A 15,468-nucleotide genomic window follows, 5' to 3' on the forward strand; every position below is an offset into this window, starting at 1 on the left:
TTCTCACCTAGAACAACACAATGGTGATTTATACTCTCAGTTATCTTGCTCAGTGACCTAAACATCAGAAACTTAGGAGTCTTCCTTTTCCTAGTGTTTGTGCAAGTATATTTCAATGCTACTTTTAAGGCACCAAATGTGTGTTATAAATAATAATCTAGAAGTGACTGGAGTGAAATGAATTGAGCTTGCAGTTATGATGTTATTCTTCCTCATGTAAGAGGTTTCTGGAGTAGAGAGTAGCCTGAGCTGGCAGGCTTAGAAGTGTGCCAGGGCAGGACTGCTTCTTACAGAGACACGTTGTAAGATGGAGACTTTCCTGTCCAGTCTTTAGTGTTGAATATCTGAAAACAAAACAAAACAATTTGTACCAGTCAGGGTCCAACCAGGAGAGAGAAAGCACACAGTATTTGAACATGGAAAGTTTAATATGGAGAATTATTAACTATACCAGGGGACTGAAGTATGAGAGATTGGCAAGTAATAAGTAGGGTTGTAAATAATGCAAAAATAGCAGGTGTGAGGAGTAGCCAGTACCAGGGTGGAGACAGCGGACCCAAGAAGGAGGGTCCTTTCTCCTTGTTGGGAGGACAAGGCTGTGGCTCCCTGGATGGTGGGTAAGTTGGCTGAGGTGCTGTGCCAGAAGAACTTGCTGGAGATCTATTCTCTAGGGTGCTGGGGAAGTTGCCCACAGAAAAATGCCTAGGCTGTGTTGGGGAAGCTGCTGGTTGCTGCCTGCTGGAGAAGTCATCCACGTTGGAAAGTAGACAATGGAGCTCCCATAGGCTGTAGGAGCTGGGAGAGTGAAGCACATCAGACCCTGGAAGAGAAAAGTCTCTTCCTTTTGCATTGGCCCCCTGGAGCTCTCTATTGACAAAGCTTAACATCATGCCAGCTGGCAAAGGAGAAATATCTACAGGGTCCAGCTCCATTTTTGTAAAACAATGATGAATTTTGAGTTGAGAGTCCCCAAACTGGTAACTGGCATGCTATTAACTGTGATTAATAGACATACAATAGAAATATTTTTTCTCATTTCTGTTGAACCAAATGTTGTCCATTGTCAATAAAGACATTGCAGTATGTTATAAGAAATAGCCTCTTAATCTTCTGAAAGTATCAATTGTACATGGTCCTAGTACAGGATTTGGGATATTGGAAAGATGGATATCACTTCTTATTATCTAACCCTCTTTGCTTGTTTACTTAGTAAACTTTGAATTTCTTCGCAAATTGCACTGTAAACTCATCTCTGTAATGGGCCTGAGTCTTACTCCACACACTCGGGCGTTCAAGACACATTCATCGTATTTTTTAAGAACCAATTTAAATCTCTATCTGAGCTCCATCCCTCTGAGCTTCTGCAAAATTAAATTTCAGTCATCATTGAAGATTTCCCCACACCCATTCCTGAATCAGGTATAGGTTTTGGAGAACTTATATAGAACAGAGCAACTTCAGAGACTCTCATGGTAACCATTAACAAGCTCATAGTTGAAATCTACACCATCCTTTAAGAGCTGACATCCTTTTTGAGGGAATGAGAATCTTTGTGAAGCTCCAGTATTCACAATCCAGTCATCCTGAGGGTGAAGGCACCAAGAAGCCTTTCCTCTGAGCCTCAGGCATAGAAAGGGAACCCATTTACTTTCTCATTACTTGACTTAAATAATCTCATTCCTTCTATTCTTTCTGACTCTGCCTGAGGTACTTTGTACCTAGCAAACTAACCTACCAAGCTATATAGTATATACTGTTATTATGTTCCCTTTATTTGTGCTCCATGCTGAGCTGGATGCTTTCTAGAACTGTCAGTCAGCTGGGGTCTCCCTTTTAATCATCCTGAGGGTTTCCTTTTCCTCTCTCTTTCATTAGTCTTCTTGTTTTCCTGATTTCATGTCTTTGTTTACTTGTTTCTAAGGAAAAAAAATGGAGCAGGGAGGCAAATTCTCTGAAGCCTTGAATATTTGAAGTTGTCTTTTGTTTTACCTTAACATTGGATTGATTGTTTGGTTTTTGCATTCATTATCTATTAGTACATAACAAATTACCTCCAATCTTACTGGATTAAAAGAACAAAGATTTATCACTTCACAATTTCTGTGGATCAGGGGTCTGGCTGTGTTCTCTGACTCAGGGTGTCTCATCACACTGCAACCAGAGTGTCAGTCAAAGCTGCAGTCATCTCATCTTTTACTCAATTCCCCTGTTTCAATATGGCCCCTTACCTTCAGCTGTGCCTGGGCTCTCCCTGTTTCATCTTCTCTAGACAGCAAACTGCTAATTATCTGTTTTAGTTTTGCCTCTATTTCTTTGTTCTTGGGGGTTTATGCCTTTAAAAATTCTATTACTACTGCATTAGTGAGATTCTGATCAGCAGCTTCAACATCTTCACTTTCCTTCTTGGAGGTGCCTTGATCTCAAGTAATCAAGTCTTCTGGGGATCCACCTTGGTTTCTCCAGAATGAGGTGGGATTTCCATTTCTGTTTCCTGTAGAGAAAACTTTTATGTGGAGGTCTAGTTGAATTGTACTACATCCTCTCTGCTCCTTGCCAGATTAATGCCAAAATCAGGACAAAAGTGGTTTGGGCATCTTTGACTAAGGTGACATTTGGGCCAAGTGAAACTCACCACAACCAACTATCCATTTGCTCAAACAAATAGATGAAAAAAGTTCTTAAACGGTGTGGTCTTCAGTTCAAAAACTACTCAGAAGCAACTAGGAATCTCAGGACACAAAGTCAGTGTTTCCTAAATTTGTGTCTTGTCTTAAGTTTCTTTTCTTGTAAGTATGAGAACTCACTTTGTGAATAGGTGTGTCTATTTTGCTATTAAGATCTTAAGATCTGTATAGCCCTGAGGACCCTCTTTCAACATCCAAATACTAGAGTCTATAGAACCTAGTCATGAGATTGCAAGGAAACAGATACTAAGTATATAACCACCCCCCAAAATATACAATCACAAATCTGAAGGAAGTGTATAGGTTTTATGAGAAAGAAGAGATGAGCTTTACTTTGGTTAGAGGTTCAGAAGCAGCTTCTCTGACGAAGTGACATTTAATTTGAAATGGAAGGGTTAGTGATGATTAGCTCGGAGGTGGGTAAGTTTAGGAGCATTCCAGGCTGAAGGAACAACAAGCAGTGGCCTCAAGGGGGAGAGACATAAAATATTTAAGGACCTGAAGGAAACCCAGTGTGGCTCGTGCACAGTATTGTGAGGGGACAACGGGTGGAGCCAGACCTTTCCAGGAACAGACCTGGCCAGCATGGCTTCCATGTACCTAGTGAACAGCTGGGTGAATGGAGCTGTCATTATAGAGATGGGGTATGTTGGCTGGGAGAGATCAATAATTCAGTTTTGGACAGGTTTAGTTTGATATTTAAGTAGAGATGTCAAATGGGTGGTGAGACATTGGATTCGGAGTTCATGGAAAGGTCTGGAAGTGTGATGTGTGAGTACCCAGTACATCAAAGATCTTTAAGGTAATGGGAAGGGATAAGAGCATCTAAGGTGATAATATGGAGAAATTACCAAGAGAATAGAATCAAAGAAAGAGCCTCAAGGGACCTGAACACTTAAGGTTCAGTTAGAGGAGGAGGAAGCAGGAGACTGAGAAGCAATTGCCAGAGAAGCAGGGGGAAGACTGGGTGTCACAGAAGCCAAGAGAAGAGTGTTGCCAGAAGGACAGAGTATAACTGTGTCAAATGATGCTAAGGATCAAGTGAGATGAAGGTTAAGAATTGGCCATCTGGTAGAGCAACATGGAGGCCCTTGGGGACTTAGTAATTGAGTTGTAGAAGCAGTGCCGAGAGAGTCTAATTAAAATGGGCTAAAGAATGAGAGATGAGGGATTTGTGACAGTGAGTATAGATAATGCTTGATAATTTAGTCTGGCAGTGTGGGGGGAAGAGAGAGAGAGGGAGCAAGAGAGAGAGAGAGAGGGTGGAGGGGGGAGAGAGTCCTGAGGGGGCACATGATAGGAGGGAGTCAGGAGTTTGCTTTGAAGATGGTAGATTGCAGGGCATTTTACAGGGGTGTGTTTTACTATGGAAGAGAAGGCCTTAGGAGGAGAAAGATTGAAGCTGCAAGAAAGAGGGGGTAACTGGGGAAGTAAGGACCCCAGAAGGCAGGAGGGCTACAGAACACACATGGAGCGATGCCTAGTCTTTCCTGCACTGCGAGGAGAGGGTAAGGGAGAGCTGGCCTGTGCGGAGATGATGAAAGCCCCACCTGGTTTCTATTTTTCCCACAAAGTTTGACACTGAGCATCTTTCTCTCAGATGATCCAAGAAATGAGGAAAAGTTCAGAATGCAGTAACTTGGCAGAGCATAATAAAATTACTTAGCTTTTTATTCTTTCAAAAAGTTTTCCATTTTCTTAAGAAGTGAGGACACCTCTCTGTTGTTTTATTTTAGCAGGTTTCATTCATTATGCTTTAATCTAGTGAGGAATGTACATGGATTGACATGTACATTGGACATGTACATTGACATGTACATGATAGTTAAGAGGGTGAGCAGATTTTCAGGCAAGCCTGGGACTGTACCCACTTCTCTGTCCTTTTTCCCCTACTGTGACTATGCTGCTGGTTTCTTTAACTGTTTTCAGGCTCACTCCAGCTGAGCAAAAGGAGTAACAGCTAAGTACCACCCATTGTTGTGAACAACTGGTTGTCATCTCTAAAGAAATTTTAAATAAGGAAATTCAGATTTCCCTCTGAGAGTCCAAGTCTAAAACTGGAGTAGGGATGTGCAAATGCATTGGAGAGAAATGGGGGAACTTCCAGGAGGCAAGATTGGGTACCTGGAATGTATTCATGACGAGTTAATAACTAAAGGGGCATCAGTCAGCTATGGAGAGTAGAAAAAGGTGAATAAAAGAAACAAATGTTGCCAGTGCTCATCCAAGAACTGTCCTATGAGTGGAAGAGCAATAGATTTTGAAAGTTTTCCATCTCACCACTAAAGCCATTAGTAAAGTGGGGTTGGATGAAAATAGCATTAGCCCAGTGGTTCTTAAACTTTGCTTACATTAGGATCACCTGGGGAATTTGGTAAATTTTCAAGGGCCATTCTTCTACTTCAATAAGCCTGGACCTCTGTGCTGGATTAGCTCTCCAGGTGATTCTGAAGCACATCAAATTGTGAGAACTGCTGCTTGGGTCAATTGATTGGAAGCATTCTGGTTGTTTGTAAGACTCTTCCTCCAGTGATGTGGACACAGCAGGTTCTGAGTACTGTGGACTCTAACTCCCCTTGTTCTGATTCCACTCTCACTAAACAACCTTCTGATTATGAGTTAACTCCCTGCACATATCTGCTGATGGGTAAAGAGTGCAATGATCCCATTCCTTGATCTTCAACCTTGGTGTCCACTAGCATCAATACCACAGAAGCTTCTAAAAATCCTAACAGTAGGCCACAACCTAGATCAATGAAATCAGAATCTCTGGTGGTGTTGTTGCAGGAAGAGGGACCCCTTCCAAGGTCTGAAAGTGGGCTCTTGTCTAACATTTGGAAATGAATTGTCCAAGGAGACACATGTGCTGACAAAGCAAGAGACTTTATTGAGTAGGGGGACCAGGGTGGAGAGCAGTAAGATAAGGGAAACAAGAAGAACTGCTCTGCCACATGGCTTGCAGTCTTGGGTTTTATAGTGATATTCGTTTACAGGTTGTTATTGGCCAGTCATTGTTACTCAGGGTCCTTCCTGGTGGCACGCTGCTCAGCCAAGATGGATGCCAACAAGAAGGATTATGGGAAGTGATAGGACACGTGGTGCCTCCTTTTGACCTTTCCTGAATTTTTCTGGTTGGCTGTAGCTTATTAGTTACATGTTCCTTACCAGGACCTCCTATCATTAAATAACTCATGTAAATGGTTACTATAGTGCCTGGCCAGGGTGGGAGGTTTCAGTCAGTATGCTTCCCCTAACAGGGTGACCCAAATACCATAAGAGCAACTCTTGGCTCCATTTTCCCAAACAACTGGCCAGAAGGGATAAGAAGGGGGTGGGCTAGCATCCGAGCATCAGCAGAGGGACACAGGAGATGAGAGCAAGGGCACACACTCCAGTCCTTCTATGCAGACCCTCTTTTCCTCTAGAAGGAGGGTGCCCCCGAGGCACTATTCTCATCCTGAGGACCACCCAAACATTCTTCAGTTACTTGCTCCAGTGCAAATCAGGAAAAGGGTTATGACAATTTTTTTGACTTTAGAACCTCTTTACATTTTGGAAACTGTCCATTTCGGCCACCTCTGATGATCCAGTAACCTCGCACCCCAGCACTTGCAGTGTGGTTCCAGTCTCTCTGCATTAACTCTGCTGGTTAGTGCAGGGCTGCTGGGCTGCTGGTTTTAACACTATCATTGAAAAAGCAAGAGAGTTCCAGAAAAACATCTATTTCTGCTTTATTGACTATGCCAAAGCCTTTGACTGTGTGGATCACAATAAACTGTGGAAAATTCTGAAAGAGATGGGACCACAAGACCACCTGATCTGCCTCTTGAGAAATCTGCAGGTCAGGAAGCAACAGTTAGAACTGGACATGGAACAACAGACTGGTTCCAAATAGGAAAATGAGTACATCAAGGCTGTATATTGTCACCCTGCTTATTTAACTTATATGCAGAGTACATCATGAGAAATGCTGGACTGGAGGAAGCACAAGCTGGAATCAAGATTGCCGGGAGAAATATCAATAACCTCAGATATGCAAATAATACCACCCTTATGGCAGAAAGTGAAGAAGAACTAAAGAACCTCTTGATGAAAGTGAAAGAAGAGAATGAAAAAGTTGGCTTAAAGCTCAACATTCAGAAAACTAAGATCATGGCATCTGGTCCCATCACTTCATGGGAAATAGATGGGGAAACAGTGGAAACAGTGGCTGAATTTATTTTTTTTTGGCTCCAAAATCAGTGCAGATGGTGACTATAGCCATGAAATTAAAAGATGCTTACTCTTTGGAAGGAAAGTTATGACCAACCTAGATGGCATATTAAAAAGCAGAGACATTACTTTGCCAACAAAGGTCCATCTAGTCGAGGCTATGGTTTTTCCAGTAGTCATGTATGGATATGAGAGTTGTACTGTAAAGAAAGCTGAGTGCCAAAGAATTGATGCTTTTGAACTGTGGTGTTGGAGAAGACTCTTGAGAGTCCCTTGGACTGCAAGGAGATCCAACCAGTCCGTTCTAAACGAGACCAGTCCTCGGTGTACATTGGGAGGACTGATGCTGAAGCTGAAACTCCAACACTTTGGCCACATGATGCGAAGAGCTGACTCGTTTGAAAAGACCCTGATGCTGGGAAAGATTGAAGGAGAGGTGAAAAGTGGATGACAGAGGATGAGATGGTTGGCTGGCATCACCGACTCAATGGACATGAGTTTGGGTAAACTCCAGGAGTTGGTGATGGACAGGAAGGCCTGGCATGCTGCAGTCCATGAGGTCACAAAGAGTCAGACATAACTGAGTGACTGAACTGAACTGATGCTGCTGGTCTCAAAGTTCATGGGGGAGAGAATTTCTAGGCAACCATTCAGAGCAGAGAGAAATGTGAAAAGCTTGACCAAAGGAGGCCACCTAGGAACATTCTCTTATGAGATAACAAAGTATTTAGCTAGAGTAATGGAGATACAGAAGGAGGGTAGGAAGAGGGAGAGAACATTGACAATGGTGCTGCCCACACTTTAAAGCCCAGTGATTAGTCAGACAGTTCCTAATAAGTTAGGCTAGGAAGTGAGCAATCCTCCTTTCAGTTGAAATGTAAAGGAAAAATAGAATATAATTTCTGTAGATGGGAATCAGCCAAGGGCCAGAGTTAATGCTTCTGATCTTAAACTAATTTGCCCAATCAGGCAGTCTAAGAAGAGAATATTGATGGAATAAAATTGAACATGTATGAAGTGTTCGCTGCATGCTGGGACTTGAAATCTTTTCTCTCACAAGTTTATCTTTCAAAATTTCTTTACCTTGTGCTTTAGTTGAAATGATTCAGTCTAAAATGAGACTGATGGCATTTTAAGATTACTCCTCAATGTTTGCAAGCCTCTGTAAAAGTTAAGGTTTCAGCTTTGACCCTTGACCTTTTTATACTTTGGTGAGAGATGTGAGCGGTATCAAGTCAATTAAGAGAGTGTGTCTTCAGTGGGAAAGAGTGTTTTCCAGTAGAGGGCATCCTTAAGTAATGAATTTCTCTTTGCCTTTAGAATTATTTGCGGTACTGATGTGCACCAGGGAACAGATTTTACTTATTTTAAAGGTTGTTTTTGGCAAGTCATTTACACATAAGGTGTTAAAGTGTTAAGAAGATTTGTTCCAATATTGTTCTTAGTTGGTAAGTGATAAGTTGTACTGTCAGTGATGGCATAGCAAATCATAAAATGGTTTAACTAAATTTAACTAGATTTTATTTACTCAAATTAAACAAACATTAAGGGCCTTCGATGTGCAAGAAAGGGGATGGGGTGGGTTTCCAAGGTCAGCCCTTCCTGGAAAAGATTTTATGATATATAGAGGGGCTAAGACATAATTGCAGGAAGTTAAAATGCAAGAGAAAATATTTATTCTTGTTTCAAATACTTGCTTATTAGAAAAAAATGACTTCTCTAATATTAATTGTTGATGGGCTTTAGAATTCTTTCCATTTCCTGTTGTAGATGGTGTCCACAATATTCATGTTGTTTTCAAATCTTTTAGCTGCTGCCCAAATTGATTTGCTCAGGCCTCCTTTCTTTTCACTTTTGAAATTCAGCTCCATTTTAAGCGGAAATTAATCTGTACATTGCAATTCCACCTTTAATTTTTGAAATAGGTTATTTGGAAAGATTTGTTCATTGTCTTGGTTTCCTCTAAAGTCTTTCCATGTCTAGCGAAAAAGTGGTATTATTGTAACTTGGGTCTCCTCGGCCCAGAGGAAATCTAGAGTAAAATTCTGACTTTGCGAATTGTTTAACCTTTTTTTATCAGAGTGTTGGCAGTAGAAGATTTGTTGAAAGTGGGCTGAAGGGCACGCTGTGGGCTTGAGGCTGGGCCACAGGCTTGGGGAGGTTCATTTGATTGCTACAGGACAGTATCCTCAGATGAGGAAGAAGCCACTCTCCAAGTTCAGATGCTTCCTCCACTTCAAGGGTGAGACCTCTCAGACCCACAAAGAGAACCAGAACCAATATGTTGAAAGACTGTTTGTTATCCTGATAGCATGGCTTATAGCACCTTCTGTTGGGGGTGGGGGAAGATGCAGTAGGGCAGAGTGAATATGGAGATGCTCTTCACCTTGGGTTCCATGTATTGTGAAGCCTCTAGAAGCAGTACCTGAAACTCAGGCTGTAACAAGTGGAGTTATATGTGGGACCCTGGAACATGCTAGTTAGTTTGGACTTCTCCGGAGGAAACAGCGGCCCACAGTGACTACACTTTCTGTCATGGTCCTGCTTGGGGAGTGTGCCTTTCTGGACGCTGGTTAAGTCTTTCAATCTTCAGCATCTATGGTGGGCACTGCTAGTGTCTCCTTTACTAGACTGGGATCCCACGTGCTGAGTTGGCTGCTCATAGCTGCTCCTTTTTCAAAGAAATTGTCCTGCATTGAAGGGAAGTACTCTGCCATAGAACTTATGGTCCATTCAACAATTCACAAACAATGATTGGCTGAAAACGGGGTACAAAATATCAGATTCCTTTTAGGCATCAATTTTGTTGTGTGACTCATACTTCTTGACTCCCCATGAAATCAGCCTGAAGGTAAAGTCTATCTCTTTGCTTAGCAACTTCCCCTGTAGCATCCTGCTTTCTCCACTTTTCTTTGGAGAGCATTCCTATAATAAATCATGTCTAGCTGTGCTTTTAGAAACTGTACTTGAGACAGTACCTTTTTTTTTGACTTGGTAGGACATATAGTCTTTTTTATATTATACAATATGATGATTGCATATCAGCAGACACCTCTTCCTCCTTCTTTTATAAGAGAATATTATATTCGGGCATCAGGTGGCTATGTGCCTCAGTCCATTCTGGTCCCAAAGGATGAATTTGTTAAATCCGAGTCAGTCATGGTAGTTTCATTCTTCTTTCCAGTGAATGGTTTGAGAATTTCTTGTGAGCCAATTCAGTCAATGGTACTTAAGGGAAGTCAGCAGGAGGGTATCTAGACATAGTGTCTTTGCTCTTAAAAGGTAGCAGGGGGAACGTCCCTGGTGGTCCAGTGGCTAAGACTGTGCTCCCAATGCAGAGGGCCTGGGTTTGATTCCTGATCAGGGAACCAGGTCCCATATGCCACAAATAAGAGGTTGCATGCCCCAACTGATGATTCCATGTGCCGCAACTAAGACCTGGAACAGTCAAATAAATAGATAAATAAATACTTTAAAAAATGAAGCAAAGGATAAAAATATATTTGTATTCCTATTTCTCAATACTGCTGGGTGAAAATATGATGGTTGAACTTCAGCAGTAAATTTTTAATCATGAGGGAATACCAAGATTATCTTAACTCAGGATTATAAAGTCACTAAGCCATTGAATTAACCAATACTACAGGCCCTCAACCACTTAGCTGTCCCACTTTTGGTTATGTAAAATAATAAAAGTTCATATTTGTTTAAACAAACTTTAGATAAGTCTGCAGCTACTTATAAATGAGAGCTTCCTAAATGTTTATAGAGCTCTAGCCTTGAAAAAAAGTTGCTTTCTAATGATCAAGTGATATTGAGAACAGGATAGAAAAATGTAATTGACACTCTCCACTTTATTCTTCTCTCATAAAGAGAAGAATTGGCTGGTAATAACGTGTATACTATTTTGTTTTGGCTTTTGCAGCTGGTTTATCGAATGGGTCTAACTTAATGGAAGCAAACACAGGAAATGGGCTTATTTTTCTTCCATTAATGACTTCAAACATTCTCTGTTGCATTTCCCTTGCCTTGTCTCTCCCCATGACAGCTTTCTATTTACTTTCAGCTGTAAGAACACTCTCATTTTTGTGTTATAGTACAAGTCAAGTCAATGCTTTCAATCTTGCATTCAGTTAAAAATATGGTCTTTCCCTATAACTCAGGCCTGAAGACTCAGGCTTGGGACCTGGGAAAAGGGAAGGAGTGGTGGCTTATTCCTTTGCTATCCCATTCTTGCATCCTCTCTTCCTGGGTCTTTTCGTCCTCAGTGTGCGGGTGCTCAGGGGTTCTCTTGTCTGATACCTGCTGGCCACCATTTCCTCTGTTATGGCTGCTGTTCAAATGCCAGGTTCTTTTGTGGGACACATTAAAAAAATTCTTTATTTAATTGTAGGATAATTACTTTACAATATTGTGATGGCTTTTGCCGTATATCAACATGAATTGGCCCTAGGTATACATGTGTCCCTCTCATCCTGAATCCCCCTCCCACCTCCCTCCCCACCCCATCCCTTCAGGTTGTCACATGGCAGCAGGCTGGGGTGCCCTGTTTCATGTATCAAACTCACACCAGTCATCCAGTCTACATATGGTAATGTACATGTTTCAGTGATATTCTCTCAAATCATCCTGCCCTCTCCTTCACCCACTGAGTCCAGAAGTCTGTCCTTTACATCTGTGTCTCCTTTGCTGCCCTGCATATAGGATTGCTGGTACCACTCTTCCCAATTCCATATATGTGCATTAATATACAGTATATGTCTTTCTCTTTCTGACTTACTTCACTCTGCATAATAGGCTCTAGATTCATCCACCTCATTAGAACTGACTCAATGCTTTCCTTTTTATAGCTGAGTAGTATTCCATTGTGTATATGTGCCACAACTTCCTTATCCATTCATCTGCCAAAGGACATCTAGGTTGCTTCCATATCCTAGCTATCATAAATAGTGCTGCATTGAACACTGGGATACATGTGTCTCTTTCAATTATGGTTTCCTTGGTGTATAGGCTGAACATTATGATTGCTGGGTTGTATGGTAGTTCTGTTCCCAGTTTTTTAAGGAATCTCCACACTATTCTCTCTTTATTATTTTAATTTTTAAAATTTTTTCATTCATTTTTATTAGTTGGAGGCTAATTACAATATTGTAGTGGTTTTTGCCATACATTGACATGAATCAGCCATGGATTTACATGTGTTCCCCATCCTGATCCCACCCAATGTTCATCACAGTATTCTCCATAGTGGGGCTGTACCAATTTGCATTCCCACCAACAGTGTAACTCCTCTAGGAGTTTTACAGTTTCTGGTCTTACGTTTAGATCTTTAATCCATTTTGAATTTACTTTTGTGTATGGTGTTATAAAGTGTTCTAGTTTGATTCTTTTACAAGTGGTTGGCCAGTTTTCCCAGCACCATTTGTTAAAGAGATTGTCTTTTCTCCATTGTATACTCTTGCCTCCTTTGTCAAAGATAGGGTGTCCATAGATGCATGGATTTATCTCTGGACTTTCTATTTTATTCCGTTGATCTATATTTATGTCTTTGTGCAAGTACCATGCTGTCTTGATAACTGTAGCTTTGTAGCATAGTCTGAAGTCAGGAAGGTTGATTCCTCCAGTTCTATTCTCTCTCAAGATTGCTTTGGTTATTTAGAGTTTTTGTGTTTCCATACAAATTGTGAAATTATTTGTTCTAGTTTTGTGGTAGTTTGATAGGGATTGTTCTGAGTCTATCAATTGCTTTGGGTAGTATACTTATTTTCGCTATAAAATTCTTCCAATCCAAGAACATGGTACATTTCTCTATCTATTTTTGTCATCTTTTATTTCTTTCATCAGTGTTTCATAGTTCTCTGTATGCAGGTCTTTGTCTCTTTTGGTAAACTTATTCCTAGGTATTTTATTCTTTTTATTGCAATGGTGAATGGTATTGTTTCCTTAATTTTTTTTTCTGATTTTTCATAGTTAATGTATAGGAATGCAAGGGATTTCTGTGTATTAATTTTACATCCTATGCCTTTACTATATTCACTGATTAGTTCTAGTAATTTCCTGGTGGCATCTTTAGGGTTTTCTATGCAGAGGGTCATATCATCCACAAACAGTGATGATGTTACTTCTTTTCCAATCTGGATTCCTTTTATTTCCTTTTCTTCTCTAATTGTTGTGGCTAAGACTTCCAGAACTACATTGAATAGTAGTGGTGAGAGGGACACTTTTTTAAAATCAGCTTCTTGGTAAGAAGAAGAGCTTTTTGGTAAGAATAAGAGCTCTTATCCTTTTAATTCCTGGAGCTGTTGATTAATTCTGTTTGATTTTCTGGGATCCCTCTTCAGTTCCTGCCCTCGCCCTTCCAGCTATTAAAATGTACATCCTTAGTGTCTCTCTTTTCCAAAGTCTGATCTCTCACTGGCTCCTATAAGACACTTTGAGCCTAGTCATCTTCCACAGAACCCTTTGGTCAATTTCTTCATGCATTCTTACCGCTAAAGGGAGACCTGAAACTTGCCCAAGGCTGACCTCTCTCTTTGCTCTTATTGTAGCCACTTTGCCAGTCCCTTACACACTGCATTTGAATTTCTCTTGGCAGGAAGCAGACATTGGTCTCCATCTGTGTGCCTGCTAAACTCCTGATGACATATACCGAGTCCTCCTAACAACATTTTCACTGCTTTGATGGCCACACCAAATGGATCTTCTGGGTTTTGCTCTGTCAGGAGTGAGAGTCCAATCTCCCTGATCTTGTACGCTCTCTGAGGCGTTCTACTTTGGGTCCCATTTCACGTGGTCTGGGAAGGATGCAAGAAGCAAAGACAAAACATTTTCTACTCCAGTGAATTCCTGCCAACACTGACCTTCAAACTTTTAATGTTTTCTGTTTTAGGCTGGTAGTGTGTGATGGAGATTGATAGTCAAAAAGGCAGGTTGGACACCTCTTAGAAAGTCCTGAGGGATGGTTGTCCTATTAGTTTCCTATGTTGTTGTTTAGTTGCTAAGTTGTGTCCAACTCTTTGGTGACCCCATAGCCTACCAGGCTCCTCTGTCCATGGGATTTCCCAGGTAAGAATATTGGAGTGTGTTGCCATTTCTTTCTCTGGGGATCTTCCCAACCCAGGGATTGAACTTGCATCTCCTGCATTGGCAGATGGATTTTTCTTTTTTTAATCACTGAGCACCAGGGAAGCCCAATTTTATATGTGGTGTGGTGGTGGTTTAGTCTCTAAGTCACACCTGAATCTTGCAACCCCGTGGACTATAGCCTGCCAGGGTCCTCTGTCCTTGGGATTTCTCAGGCAAGAATATTGGAGTAGGCTGCCATTTTCTTCTTCAATTTTATACATAGTAGTGTGTATATGTTAGTTCTAACTTTCTAATTTATTCCTCCCCCTGCCCCTCTTTCTCCGTTGGTAATAGTAAGTTGTTTTCTATGTCTATGAGTCTCTTTCTGTTTTGTAGATAATTTCATTTATATCATTTTTAAAGATTATACATATAAGCAGTATCATGTGATATCTATCTTTCTTTGTCTGGCTTAGTTTACTCAGTATGATAATCTCTAGTTTCATCTATGTTGCTGCAAATGGCGTTCTGCTCTGCTGTGCTTAGTCACTCAGTAATGCCTGACTCTTTGTGATCCCACAGACTGTAACCTGCCAGACTCCTCTATCCTTGGGGATTCGCCAGGCAAGAATACTGGAGTGGGTTCCCATGCCCTCCTCCAGGGATCTTCCCAACCCAGGGATTGAACCCAGGTCTCCTGCACTTCAGGCAGATTTTTTTTACCATCTGAGTCATCAGGAAAGCCCATGAATACTGGAGTAGGTAGCCTTTCCCTTTTCCAGATCTCCCTGACCCAGGAACTAAACCAGGGTTTCCTGTGTGGCAGGTGGATTCTTTACCAGCTGAGCTACCAAATGGCAAATGGCATTATTTCATTCTTTTTTATGGCTGAGTAATATTCCATTGTATATGTGTATATGTGTACCACATCTTGTTTATCCATTCATCCATTGACAGATTTTTAGGTTGCTTCCGTGTCTGAGTTATCTTAAATAGAAAGCACTGAAATTTTGTGGTTGTTTATTATTGCAGATTTACCTTTCTTATTCTGACTGATACTGTTCTTAGCTTTGGGCATTCCACGAAACTCTAAGACAAGAGGAAAACTCCCATTCAATGTGCTGTCATCTTTAGAATTGAGGTTTCTTTTTGGAGTGTATATTTATGTACTTCCTGAGAATACTCATATCTTAATACCATAATGCTAAAGCAACTTTAATAATTAAAACATTGTGGCTATTCTAAGCCAATGGGAATTTTCTGTATGACTCAGGGAACTCAAACAGGGGCTCCATATCAACCTAGAGGGGTGGGATGGGGAGGGAGATGGGAGGGAGGTTCCAGAGGGAGGGGGCATATGTATACCTATGGCTTATTCATGTTGGTGTTTGACAGAAAACAACAAAATGCTATAAAGCCATTATCTTTCAATTAAGCAACAACAACAACAAAGATATTGTGGCTATTCTATAAAGAAATCCCTTGAGAAAACCTTTGAGGATTTCTC

At 41.0% G+C, this 15,468-nt stretch overlaps 1 long non-coding RNA gene across 1 annotated transcript in view; it reads left to right on the forward strand.

The window, feature by feature from the left end:
- The first annotated feature begins 529 nt into the window (after positions 1-529).
- The window catches only part of LOC139036499 (uncharacterized), a 258,405-nt gene continuing 243,466 nt past the window's right edge, over positions 530-15,468 (forward strand). Inside the window, exon 1 of the long non-coding RNA XR_011489259.1 lies at positions 530-617. This is a non-coding gene — a long non-coding RNA (uncharacterized lncRNA). The remainder of the gene's footprint in view (positions 618-15,468) is intronic.

The sequence above is a fragment of the Odocoileus virginianus genome, chromosome 9 (genome assembly GCF_023699985.2).
Source record: "Odocoileus virginianus isolate 20LAN1187 ecotype Illinois chromosome 9, Ovbor_1.2, whole genome shotgun sequence".
NCBI lineage: Eukaryota > Metazoa > Chordata > Mammalia > Artiodactyla > Cervidae > Odocoileus > Odocoileus virginianus.